This window comes from Garra rufa, chromosome 4 (genome assembly GCF_049309525.1).
Source record: "Garra rufa chromosome 4, GarRuf1.0, whole genome shotgun sequence".
Classification (NCBI taxonomy): Eukaryota; Metazoa; Chordata; class Actinopteri; order Cypriniformes; family Cyprinidae; genus Garra; species Garra rufa.
This window is the reverse complement of record NC_133364.1, coordinates 35,472,364-35,486,573: the sequence shown is the minus strand read 5'-3', so window position 1 is coordinate 35,486,573 and position 14,210 is coordinate 35,472,364. Positions and strand designations below refer to the sequence as shown.

Sequence of the window (14,210 nt, the reverse complement as noted above, 5' to 3'; positions counted from 1 at the left end):
GTGCGTTCACACCGGACGCGAATGAAGCGGCAAGCGCGAGTGATTTACATGTTAAGTCAATGCAAAGACGCGAATAGCCATCCTGCGGCGCGAAACGTGCGAATGAGGCGGCGCGAAACGCGCGAATAGCGCGAATGAAGCGGCGCGCATTGAGCGTTTCAAGCGATTGCCGCGCCATTCGCGCGAAACGCGTGAGTTCAAAAATCTGAACTTTGGCGAAAATCCGCGCCGCGGTAACCAATCAGGAGCTTGCTCTAGTAGTGACGGAGGCAGAAATCCGAAACAACAATGGCGGACAAAATCACCGTTGCTGTCTGTGGTTACTCGGAGCTGTACAATACATCTTTGGACTTTTGTAGAAACAGGAATAAAAAAGGATCTTGCTAGGAAGAAAGTGAGTGAGGAGGTCGGACAATCTGGTTAGTTTTAAAAAACGCTCTTTACTCAATTTGACCTACATATATTGAGACTATAAGCAAGCTAAAGCTGGCAAATTGAGCTCATTCACCTATTTTACAAGTACTTTCCCGCTGACGGGTGGCAGAAGCCCCTCCCATGACACGAATTCACGTCTGTTGTGAAGAAAATGTCACGCGCGAATGACGCGAGTAAACTCAAATGTTCAAGCGTTCAACTACGCGCGAATAGCGCGTTTTTTTCCGCGCAAGTCGCGTCCGGTGTGAACGCACCATTAGCATGAGCTGCACAGAGATGAGACAAGACGAGCATTTGAGGTTAATAAGTAAATAAATTGTCAATTTGTTTAGAAAATAACCGATCGTTTCACTAGATAAGACCCTTCCTCCTCGACTGGGATCGTTTAGAGTCTTTTGAAGCTGCTTTTAAACTGCATTTTGGAAGTTCAAACTTCGGGGCTCCATCCATTTCCATTATAAAGAGAGAAATCCAGAAATGTTTTAGTCAAAAATACATAATTACTTTACGACTGAGAAAAGATAGACATGAACATCTTGGATGACAAGGGGGTGAGAACATTATCTGTGCATTGTTGTTATGAAAGTGAACTAATCCTTTAAGTAGCACAGATATATTTGTAGCAACAGCCAAAAATACATTGTACTGTCCTCCAATTGGTGTTCTTAACCCATTTTAGACAGCCAGCCAAACTCCCGTCATGAATAACATGAGAGTCAGGATTTAGCCTTTCTGCTCCGTTTATTAGAGACTCTTGTTCAGCATGTAGACATGAACAAAGGAGTGAAACTGAAAATAAATACAAAAAATACACTAAGGGAAAGTTGTAGCTTGTACAATAATAACATTACTTAATTACAATTAAGTATACCATATACATAACACCAATTGTGAATTGAACACAAATATTACTTTAAGTCAGCCTGAATTTGCCACAGGTCTATTAGAAATATTTTAACAGAAAATATAAATCACTTACAGGCAGTTCTTGCTAATGAGAATTCAGAATGCAACGACTGATTATTGCAGCTGGAACGATCTTCCCTATGAGCTTTGACTCGTACAATAACTTCCTGATTCAGTCTGCAGTACTATAGTTGACCGCTAGAGGTCCTAATTACTCTAACAAGATAATACCCAAAGGGCAGAACATACATTGTATGGGTCAAAATTATAGATTTTTCTTTTATGCCAAAAATCATTAGGATATTAAGTAAAGATCATGTGTTATGTAGATATTTTTTAAATTTTCCTACCATAAATATATCAAAACTTGATTTTGATTAGTAATATGCATTGCTAAGAACTTCATTTGGACAACTTTTAAGGTGATTTTCTCAATATTTAGATTTTTTTCAGATAGTTGTATCTCAGACAAACATTGTCCTATTTTAACAAAACAAACCATCAATGAAAAGCTTATTTACTCAGCTTTCAAATGACGTAAGAATCTCAATTTCGAAAAAATAAATAAATACACTTATGACCGGTTTTGTGGTCCAGGGTGACAAGAGTCATTTTGTGGTCTGAACTATTATTTTATTTGTAATGCCATTATTCATCCACTAGGGACCTAAATGGCTCTTCAGTGATTCTACATGCATCTACTTGTCTAGTTTCTCAAACAAGTATTGCAGGTTATACCAGTGTACTTATTTTTAAGTGTTGGATTTTAATAATTATTTAACATTAGATTTTTTTTAAATGTGAAATGAAAAAAAGTTCGTAACTTACATTTTTCTTTTTTTCTATTTTAGTGATACTCCTATAAGTCCACACAAGTGATTAATGAATGCAATCAAACACTGAATTTAACTCAGGGAACGTTTGTCCTCTTAAATGAACATTTGAATTGATATTGAACCCCACCAGAAGCTTTTCAGAAACTTTCAATAACATTGCAAAAAAAAAAAAAAAAAATCTAAACTTTGACAAAAAGTAGTCTTTGATCAATTCTAAATATTTATCAATTTAGGATTGAGCAACACTGTTTGTTTATAAATAAGACTAAAGAGGCATTGAGTTGTGAAATCGTGATATTTCGTTTGATTTCATTTATTCTTGATAAATTACTTCTATTCTTTAAATGACTTCGCTCTATTTTAAACTTCGATTCATCTTATTTTTCCAGCATCCAGCTATTTTCAGCTGTAAAAAACAGCTTGTTTTGCTGCTTGATATTGACATATTATTTTAATCTTAATCTATGAGCACACAGGTTTGTACTGCCGTTTACTGCATGTTGTTATTGTTTTCGATGTATGGTATATTTCCATAGATATTGGGATTTCAATGTGGCTGCTTGAAGAAACTATTAAGTTGTAGAAAATTTCACTTTGCATTCAGCAAAGTGTTCCTTTTCAAGAGAAATGTAGAATCTAGAAATCTATCTTGTTTGTCTATCAAAACAATGGAAGAGAACACACCTGTCACGATGCAGGCAGGAACACACGAACAACGACGGAGTAAAAGTGAAGGTATTTAATAATCCAATGGAAACACAAGCAGACACAGGAACAGCAGGGTAAGACATCCATATAACATTAAAGACCGACAAGAGTACAGGGGAAAACACACACCTTAAATACACAGACTGATACACATCCAGGTGGAGACAATGAAGGAGGAACCAAACACACACTGAACTGCGGGGGAGAATGGGAGAAACCAACATGAAAGTCCGGGGATGTGACAACACCTGTCTGAGAGCCATAAATATAATTTTTCTGAAGTTTGCATGACTGTCTCTCAAAACGTATTAAAGATGTCTTAATATCATTTATTTTAGAATTGTCTTTTAGAATCTTAATTTTTAAGGCCTTGTGGCAAATGCTGCAAATTCCAGACCCCCTCAGTAAATATACATCCATGACATTTCATATTTTAGCTTTCATCACTATTTTTTTGTCTTCCCTCAGAAAAAAATAAAATTTAAAAAAGGAGTGAATGGATTTGTATTATTGTAAGGTCCCTAGCCAGTAGGTTTTATATTCAAACTGCATGTAAAAGTGAATTCTTTTCCAATGTCCCCTTTAAAGACCCCTTTACTGCAATACTGTTCATTAACTGCTTTATATTCTAACTAATAAAATAAGAGATTTTATTGTTTCGATTACATTAGACTTTGTTTACAACTGCAAACTGAGACTCAAACAAGAACAAGGGAGGACTGTGACCGGCAGCCAGGTGAGTACTTCATGGTTTAGGCTAGATTTGACTGTCCTTACCCTACCTGAATAATCATAGAGTTAAAGAAGTTGACTGAGTAAAGGCAGAGAAGAACAGAAGCAGGAGACAAAGTGATAATGATAATGTAGAGTTTATTGAATAATCTTAGCTGTGTATGTTTCAACACAAATCCAACAAGCAGTGTTACACCAAACTGATTCACAACAACATCCCGTAAACCTTGAATTTCCATTAACATTCACTCATAAAACAATAGAAAACAATAATACAAATTACTAATCTATAAACATCAATAAAATGTATAAATGATTAAAATGATTATAAATGAGTATATGATTAAATTAAATAATAAAACTATTACATGATAAATGATTATAAATGAATGAAGAATAAAAGAAAGTAAAACACAACACAAATATATGGTTGCTCTCTTGAAGCAAAACAGACATAGTTATCATCAGATGATCTCTAGATCCTTCATTAATCTAAGTGAACTATTATCAAACTGTGATTTACTTCTGATAAAATTTTGTCGTCTGTATCTCATGTTCTGTTATCATGTGTTTGTATGTTTTGCACTAATCATATCTTGTGAACACAGAATCATAACCACACCAGAGTTTCTTAAAAGAGGCATATTTCATAATACAGCAATAAAACTTACTTAAAAATGCCATGTTTAAAACCCAATAAGCAGATTTACCCAGAACTTACTAAAGAACAAATTAAACATTAAAGTAAATCAGAAAACTATGAAGTAGCCTATGAAAACTGTTAATGTAAGTAAACACATGAGTGTGTTCCTCACTCTTAATATCTGCTGCAGATGAAGTTGAGTTTGTGAGATTCAGGAAGGCTGATCCAGTGCTGATCTCCTCCAGACTGAACTGCTCCTTTTCTGTTCTCGAGTTTGCAGTTTTCTGGTGTGGTTCCGTTCCCTGGAGCCCAGTTGTGATAGCACACCATCTCTCCACTCACCCAGAGCCACATGTTCATGATGCAGTAGTTGTGTAAACCCAACCACACCGCCGCAGTAGACGCGCGTTTAACCACGTTCATCACACGCCGCTGAATCTCTTCTGAATGAACCGACACCAGATCCACATGATTCTGTCTGCAGTATCTCAGAGCTTCAGACCACGTCAGATTCTCTTTGACCACAATCAGTTTATCTGGACACAAAACAAACCACAAGCAGAAACTAGAGAGAGACTGATCAACAACAACATGCAGAACAAACACTGGATGAATTTGTCGTGTCAGACATGTAGTGTGAACTTTAAGAGATCTGGAGGTGATGATGGATTGAGTGTGTTTTGTGAGGATCTACTCACCTTCATGACACACAAAAGGATATTGGTTGTTGCAAGAGCTGTCATGCCATTGTCCCTGAGTGTTTAGTTCAACAGCTGTACAGTCTTCACCATATCCATAATTATTAGGTTCACCAGTGTCCCAGTATCTGAATGAGGAGTTACTCTGATCTGACCACTGCCATGAGTCTCTGACTCTGAACAGACCGATCCAGATCCATGATCCAGATAAGTGTCTATCACTAATGAGCTGCTGAACCTGTTGATTCTCATTCTGGTTTCTCACACTGACCAGATCAATGTTATTCTGTCTGCAGTAATTCTGAGCGTCTCTCCAATTCATCGTCTGATTGACAAAGATGAGTCCTGTGTTCGCTTTAAGAAAAACAAATGAGAAAAAGATTCATGAATCAGTTTGTTCATTATTCTTAGGCTGCTTTATGGTTTGGATGTGAACAGGAGCAGTGGTGGAAACATCAGAAACACGTCATTCATAGACTTGAGCTGCTTCTACAGCTGCTGATATATTGAAGCCCTTGTAGGTTTGTGTTGAGATACAGAAGGCTGAAAATATCTAGCTGAATCACATCTAGTCACTGTATGTTTATTATTAATAATATCAGATCAAGTTTAGTGTTCCATTAAAATTTAGTATATGGTGCAACTAAAAATAAACTCACTGTTGTTGCAGATGAAATGTCGGATAGAATTACATGGCAAATCATGCCATTCTCCATTTTACATCATACCACAATCTGTATTTTCTGGTTGTCCAGTAGCCCAGTTCAGATAGAGCGCAGGTTCACCTGAAGACCACTGTCATTTATCACGACCCGCCTTCTGCAGCCCAATCCAGACAAACTGAACACTTCCATCATTCACACTCTTGTTCAGCTCGTTCATGTTGTCAACGGTGGCCAGATCTGAGTATTTCTCTCTGCAGTATCTCTGAGCTTCAGTCCAGTTCTTCCTCTCATTTATAAAGTGATACTGACGCTTGTTGGAAGTTGCCGGTATTCTAAGAATACCTACTTCCCCCCAGTCCGTTTATCCGCCCTTTAAATAAAACAGTTCGAGTCCGCGTTAAAATCAAAGTTAAGATCAATTTAATGGTAAAGTCAAAGAGTGCTGAGCCCAGGATTCCAGAACAGCCAATATCAAATCTGACATTCTGGGCAGTCCAGGAATGTCTCACAAAACTAAATGCAAGTATTTATATTTTTGATCTGCAGGTCTCTCCTCCTGATATCGTTCAACCATTCTCCTCCAATCAGGGCCTGTTATCGCCAACCGCTCCTGCACAGAAAAGAAAATACAGCCCCATCCCATTCTTCTTCTTAGAGTGACCAAATGTCTAGTCTAAAGTGACCTTCAAATTGCTACTACTTTTGCAGGGCTTCTTTTCTCCTACGTGCCTGTAAACAAAGGTTTCTCAGAAATGACATAAATGTAGAGAGTTCGCAACTACACACACACATTTTACTAAACAGATTCTGTTACATAGTGTACACTTTGTCTTTTTCATTAAGCACAGAACATTCTGTCTTCTCATAAGCACAGAACAACCAAAACACAAATTTAAAAGCATTTAGAAAAAGTATTTTCTACAATTCCCTCTCTTGATCTCTGAAAGAGATCACACCTCTTCATCCTCATCATCATATGCACCCTCATCTGCCAGCAAAGGCATCTGTTACCGGGGAGGTTCTCTTTTCTCCTAACCAGATTGCTCTCAACATGCTTCCACCTGTTTCCGATCAAAGTTAAAGGGACAGCCATCCTCACCATAGCGCACAATCCTTCCGTTATTTCTGTGGGCCTAACTATCATCACACCTGTACCACATGCATAATACAGACCTGCTTTAGCCCATTCCCCACCATTTCCTGCCCCCTCTGGTGGATTACCGTGCACCATGACACTCTGACGTTTCCTACTATCAGCTTATTGTTTTTAGGGGATGTGAAATTGAAACAGGTATAGTTTCCTTCTCTTACCCTATGTGCCCTATTTTCTTATGTCCATCAGCTAATGTAATTTCGCACCAATTTCTCTGAAAAGAGCCCACCAATGTTTTAGATTTGCTAGTGGAAGTGAAATTAAAACATGTGTAGTTCCCTTTTCTTCTAATCAAGGGAACCCCTAGTGATGACCCATTACCTGTAACAGGGTACAATTTACTTAAAGATGAGCAATTGGCTGGATTTTGTTGTTTTGTTAATCGCAGGATGCAATCGTATCCCCATTGATCGTTTGCATACAATGGGGCAGGCTCAGTATTCAATTGAGGTCTCCCAGCTGCACATGCTAAACATCCTTCAAAACCTAAATTTGTGGATGCTTCATGAACCCATTCTAACCAGAGGTTGGACTCATGATAACCAGTTTCTAGGGTCATTACATCTAAAGGGGTCAAGTTGCTATAATCCGTGCTTTTCAATACTGTTTCTTTTTTTTTTTTTTTCTTAAATCAACAACTATGGGGGCTGGTGTTACTTCTGGCTCTTGGACTAAAATTTTAATTAAACCCAATGGATCTGTCCCTGACACATCTACCCCTAGTGTAATGAAAGTTTCAGAGCTGTCAGGACCATCTTTCAGTGACATTATCAGCGTGTTTTTCCAGCTCCCCCAGCTATGTTGGTATCCTCTAAATAGTTTAAGTCTGTTCTTAATATTATTCTGGCTAGTTAGTGGGCTATTGGTTAACATCTTTTTAGTGTACCCTGGCTTGGTCATCCAATTAACATCGTGCCATGTGTGACACCATGGCCCAGTTGGTTTTGTTCCTGTTGTTGGCCACAGGCAGCCATAGACATCATACCCTCTCCATCCCAGTGCATCACCCCCACAATCTATCACTTGACACAGATCAAATTCCCACAGGCCATCCTTCCCTTTCTCCCTTACCAGTGTCAATTTCACCCCAGCCCCACCTCCTGTCAACACACTCCTTTTCCCTTTCTGTGTGTTTTGCCCCATCAATCCCCATATTATTACCCCTATGATTATTGTCAAGCTCAATACCCAACATCCCACTATTCTATTCATCTTTGTGTTGTTCATTTTACCACCACCACTATTTGAATCTCCCCGTTTTTGAACACCCTCTCTAGGATATTCTGTACAGTTTCAAACTGTAATTTATCAAGGCCACACCCTAGTTTGGGGACTGCTAATGTTTTCACTTTGTCTTTTAGGCACTGCAGTTTTAGATCTTCTAAACTCTTCTCTAAGTCTTCATATGTGGGCAGGTCCCTGCACCACCACTTTAGTTACCAGGTGAAATATCTGTTTCTTGCCGTGTGAGGTCAGCACACACTGACCCAGGGCGCTAATATGTTTCTGCAACTTTTCTACCCCGTATTTGTGTCTTATTTGCTTTGCTACACCCGCCCCTAGTGCATAGTCAGCGCTAATGCAGTGTGCAATTGGAATGTCTTCGCTAATTTCTAGCAGGTCTCCCACCCTCTCTAGAACAGTAATTTTGTGTCCCTGTGTTGGCTTCTGAGGGTTGAGCTGATTCTTCTGCTGTGTCCTTATCTGCTTCCTGTTCTTCCTGCTCACCCTCTCTTTGACCTGCTCGCAGGTCAACTCTGGTCTCCTGCAGCGACCTGGAAGGAGGATCACAATTCACACAAGATGACAAATGATACCAAGTTTTTCCCTTACCCGCCAGTCGAACACAATGTGAGGTCCTTGCAGTGACCTTCATGGGCTCAGACCATCTAGGAGACAGCCATTTTCGTTTCATCAATTTCAGTCTTACCCACTGATCCTGGGGGCCTCAGTCACCTGCTGCCAGTCCTGTGAAAAGGTGGGGTTCTGGGGAGATAATATGTTAATAACCGTCCTTACTTTGTCATAGTAGTCCCCAGGTGGCAACTGGCCAGCCTCCATATTGAATAGGGCCCATGGCCCAGGAAACTGTTGCCCTGTCAACAGTTCAAAATGTGTTAAACCAGTTGTACTTATATCAAACCAATTGCAATAGCAGTAAGCCAATTAATCCCTGTATGAGAACATATTTTAGCCAATTTTTGTTTCAAAGTCAAATTCATAAGCTTTGTCATGTCTTTTTCCCACTTTGGCTCAGACTCAGCTTCTGACAGTACTGACACAGCTGTCGAAGCTGGTAGTACCAGTTCACCATTTTTTTTTAACCCCTCCAAATTCCCTCCCCATCTTTTATACCCCCCTTACACTAGCCCCTTGCTCACTGACATCCAAATGGAATGGTACAGAATAATCTGGGGTCTGCAGTTCTGCAGCTTTGGCCAAATCAGTTTTTAGTGTTATAGAATCCTGTTCTGCCTCAAAAGTCCATTTTAAGACACTCCTAGCATTTTTCATCCCTGCCTCTTTCTGAATTTCTCAAATTAATATACCTCATCTCCCTCCCTGTCATATTCTAGAGTGCAATGCATCTGATCAACCGGCGCTGACAATGAAAATTGAGGAAATCCATGATGTCCATTTCTGTACAATTTTTGGTAATGTCTGAGATGTCTGGTGCAGTTAGCAATAGCCAATAAATATCTGCCCCTTTTTCCACCACCTTTTCTAAAACCAATTTTCCTGTGTCTCCTTGTACCAGCCCCCCTCCAGTGGAGCAATTATGAATTGTGCCATCAGGAAATCTTATATAGATACCATCTGGGCTACAAAAAATGCATATCCCCAATTTCACTAAAATGTCTCTCCCCAACAAGGGTGATGGCGCATTTGCGGAGCATAAGAATTCATGAAGGTGCGTCTGTCCTGCCACCTTTATTGACAGCGGCTTTGTTAGTGGCCATTTTTCTGACCCCCCAGAGAACCCTCGCACTCTCACTGTTTTTAGATGAGAGCGCCCCTTCCTCCACCATGCCCCCTGTAATGGTAGAGAAAGTGGCCCCAGTGTCCACCAGGGCCCTTACAGGCTTGTTATCTACCAGCACCTGTAGGTAGGGCTCAGCCTTAGCCCCCCTGCTGGTTCTCTGTGGGCCTCGTCAGTAACACTCTGCATCACACGCCTGGTCCCAGACTGGGCATTGACCGGGCACCTGTTGGTTGGCAGGCCATGAGAGTGTATTTGGGACAGCTCCCCCCCTTCCTGGAGCCCCTTCTCTAAAAGGAGCCCGTCCCCTTGCAGGAGGTTGTCTTTTCTGTCTCTGTGGACATTCCCTCCTCCAATGACTCGAGTCCCCGCAAATGAAACAACCCCCCGATGGTGGAGCAGACAGACCCCTTCCCTTATCATTTTTCATATTCATACCCCTTTTTAATCCCCTGCCCCTGTTGGTGGGAGGCCAATCTGTGTATGGATCATAGGGATTATATTGTTGACTGACACTCTGCCAATAGGGCTGTGGTGTGGCAGGCTGTAGAAACTGTGGTGGGGAAGCACTCTGGCTGGTTTGGTTTTGCACTGACATTTGCTGCACTTCCTTCCCTTTCTTTTTAGATTTGTCTTTCTCGGTTTCTATCTGCATCTTTAACAATTGAGTTTTCAGTTTGTCTATTTCTGTCTCTTCCTTTCCTGCTTTCTCTACAGCTCTATCAACATGATGTACAAAATGTCTCACCCACGTGTCACTGTCTCCCCCTGCCATTTCCGGACTGTTTTCTATGCTAGAAGCATCAGCTTGTGGGACCCCTTTTATTACAGCCTGTATGTAAAATTCTTGACATAGTTTACTAGAATCAGGGTTTTCTCCAGTCTGCTCCTCCCACTCTCCCTGTATCTCAATTTCTCCTTTGCCCACAGCGAATACAGGCAGCTGTGTTGCCATAGGGGCGCTAGGAGCATATGTGGGATGCCTTTTACTTACAACTGTGGCAGTGGTTGCAACTCTGGTCCACTTTCTCAATAAGGCTTGTTTGTCCTTTATAATCTTATCTAATTCTGCCCTTTCCTGTCTTTTTTCCTTCAATTCTCCATGGGCCCTTTTTTCTTCCATTTTAATATACTGAACTAGTTTGCCTGTATCCTTACTATCATTGGTCCATTGTTGAATATTTACTAGGTGGGACCAACACCCCAATAATTCTTTCTGTCTTTCCTTAATATCTTTTGGCTCTGTCTGCGCCAACACCATCTCAGCTATCTTCTGCCAATTTTCTTTGTAAGTTGCCATTTCTTACTTCTTATTAATCAATTTACAATCTGGAAGATGTCCAAACAACCTACACAACCAATTTTTTGCAATATTTTTAGTTCTTTCTATTCTTTTGGTTCAGCTTGATGCATCATCTGGCTACAGATGGCATCCCACACTCCCTTATACGTACTCATTTTATTAAAGGTTTTGTTTCTTTTAATGGATCACACTTCTCACAGTCCTCTCTATGCCCTAATAGTCTACACACCCACCACCTAGGAACGTTCTTAACTCTTTTTCTACTAGTAGGAAATATCAGTTCTAACACCATCTGCTAATTAGGATCTCTCCATTCATACATTCACTTTCAAATTTTATTTTCTTTCATACAGTCCCTTTATCACAGGGCTCATCAATTCCCCCCCCCCCCCTCTCTGAGCCGTAAGAATGCTGCGTCCGTTCCTACCAGGTCACACTTAAGTGACGGTCCAGAGAAGGTGCGCAGCACTCCAACCTCCCAGATACGGAGTAGTTCACACTCACACACACTTTCAGAGATCGTTCAGTACACAGACACTTTTACACGTTAATCACGCCGGGATTTTACAGGATTTCTTATGAGTTTTTATAAAATTACTTTAACCAAGCCTGGTCAAGTCAATCCTAACCTTGCCAGGATTTGACAATGACCTTTTAACCTTTTACAATATCCTTTTAAACTGATCTGATTCTTTTTGTATAAAATTACCTTTACATTGGTGTTCAATCCACTCTCAACCTTAAAATTTTGAATATTTCCAATTTCGCAGTACTTTTATGAAAAAGGTGACTGCTTACCTTGTTTTAGATGCTCTGCAGAGAGGATGGAGACTGGACCGTTCCCCAACGCCCGTCAGCGTCGTGGTGAATCGGTACCAGTTAATTCAAATGCTACAGTTCTCTTTATGTATTCTCTATCATATGTTAACTGTATCTACAATCACCTGATATAAACTACACACATACACACTTGTTTCACTTCACACAACGCATATGCCACATACACTTGATCTCAAATTTAGGAGGTTCTTAAGAAAATCAACCTTATTAGGCTTCGACCCCGCCGGGTTTTACGATGTTTCTTTCACCTTTCTACCAATATGTCAGGGAATCCTTAGGAAAACTTAACCTCGACGGGCATACCTTTACAAGTTTTCTGTCACACCCTAATTTATTTTATTGGACACCTTCAAAGTCAAAAGAAAATTCAACCTCGCCGGGAAACGTTTTTACGAATTTTCTGTTATGTCCTTTCTAATTTGTTGGAAATCCTTGGGAAAACTCAACCTCACCAGGAAAGCTTTTGTTTTAGGAGTTTTCTTTCATTTCCTAATTTAATTCCTTTATTTGAGATCACTAGATATCCTTTACCTTATTTCACTTTCTTACTCTTTGAGTTTACCCAATTTTATACAAAACGCAAAACTGATATTCACTTCCTATTCAACTCTTCAATTTAGTAGTAGCCAAACTGCAGTTTTTTATGAAAAAGGTAACTGCTTACCTGTTATTTATTTCTCTGCGCAGAGGAGTTGAAATGGAGATGTCCTTCAGTTTCTGATTCCTCGTCTCGGGCGAATCCGGGTGCCCCCCTCCAAATTGTTGGAAGTTGCCGGTATTCTAAGAATACCTACTTCCCCCCAGTCCGTTTATCCGCCCTTTAAATAAAACAGTTCGAGTCCGCGTTAAAATCAAAGTTAAGATCAATTTAATGGTAAAGTCAAAGAGTGCTGAGCCCAGGATTCCAGAACAGCCAATATCAAATCTGACATTCTGGGCAGTCCAGGAATGTCTCACAAAACTAAATGCAAGTATTTATATTCTTGATCTGCAGGTCTCTCCTCCTGATATCGTTCAACCATTCTCCTCCAATCAGGGCCTGTTATCGCCAACCGCTCCTGTACAGAAAAGAAAATACAGCCCCATCCCATTCTTCTTCTTAGAGTGACCAAATGTCTAGTCTAAAGTGACCTTCAAATTGCTACTACTTTTGCAGAGCTTCTTTTCTCCTACGTGCCTGTAAACAAAGGTTTCTCAGAAATGACATAAATGTAGAGAGTTCGCAACTACACACACACATTTTACTAAACAGATTCTGTTACATAGTGTACACTTTGTCTTTTTCATTAAGCACAGAACATTCTGTCTTCTCATAAGCACAGAACAACCAAAACACAAATTTAAAAGCATTTAGAAAAAGTATTTTCTACACGCTGAACACATTCAGATACGGAGCAGAGAGCTGTGAAAGAGAGGCTTTGCTTTAATGCTTTTCATAACAGGATCAAACCTAGAAACTAGAAACCATAAATAAAACCACAAACACACTCACCAATGAGAAGAAGAATGAAAAACAGTGTTTGGTCCATTTCTGAGGAAGAAAAATACAGATAAACAGATTTCAAACATTCACAGATTAATTTTGGTGTAAAACATGATTTCAGCAATAATAGAAAATCCATTTTAACAGGAAGATAAATGCGGCATTCACAATGATTAAGACAATATTAACATGTCAAAAGTCTAATTCTAGTTAAAGAATGAAGATGTGAGTTGTTCTTACTTCAGAGGTTGTGTGTTTCTGTCCTGAGTCTGATGTTTCTGTCTGCAGCTGTAATGTGATTCTTATATCTGCGCTAATCCCTCATTCAGCGTCACATCATTTGTTTATTACTCTAAACAAAAACCCTTTTCATTTTCCTTCCTTATTATTTCCATTCCTATATTATTAACTTTTTTTCCTCTGTCTCTCTGTTGCTGTAATCCTGTGGATGTGTTAATTTGAATGTGGTGGAGACTGAGGGTCTGTATGTTCCTGTATGCCAACCCAGTCTCATGGCAGTTTGTGACATAGTCATGAAATGTAATCTATTGTGTTCATGGACACGAATTTCCCTCTTTTTTCATGTCACTCAGCATGAACATCGATCCCCACTAGAAGGAGACCCTCCACAGAGATCTAAAAATGACTTTTTATGGCGTGGCAATCCGAGGGGAAGGCAAGGATACGACGCCAAGCTTCAGCTCCAGGTTAGATCTGAATTATGTAAATGGTGGACCAAATCAAATTAGAACACTATAATGAATTGTTTAGAGTCCAAAATGTTCCAATATCTCAAAAGACATTAAAAAGTACATAAACCTTTCAGTG

General features: G+C 39.7%; 1 pseudogene; it reads right to left on the bottom strand.

Annotated features, from left to right (window-relative positions):
* Positions 1 to 4,434: 4,434 nt before the first annotated feature.
* Positions 4,435 to 13,428, bottom strand: LOC141333959 (C-type mannose receptor 2-like; annotated as a pseudogene).
* Positions 13,429 to 14,210: the final 782 nt, after the last annotated feature.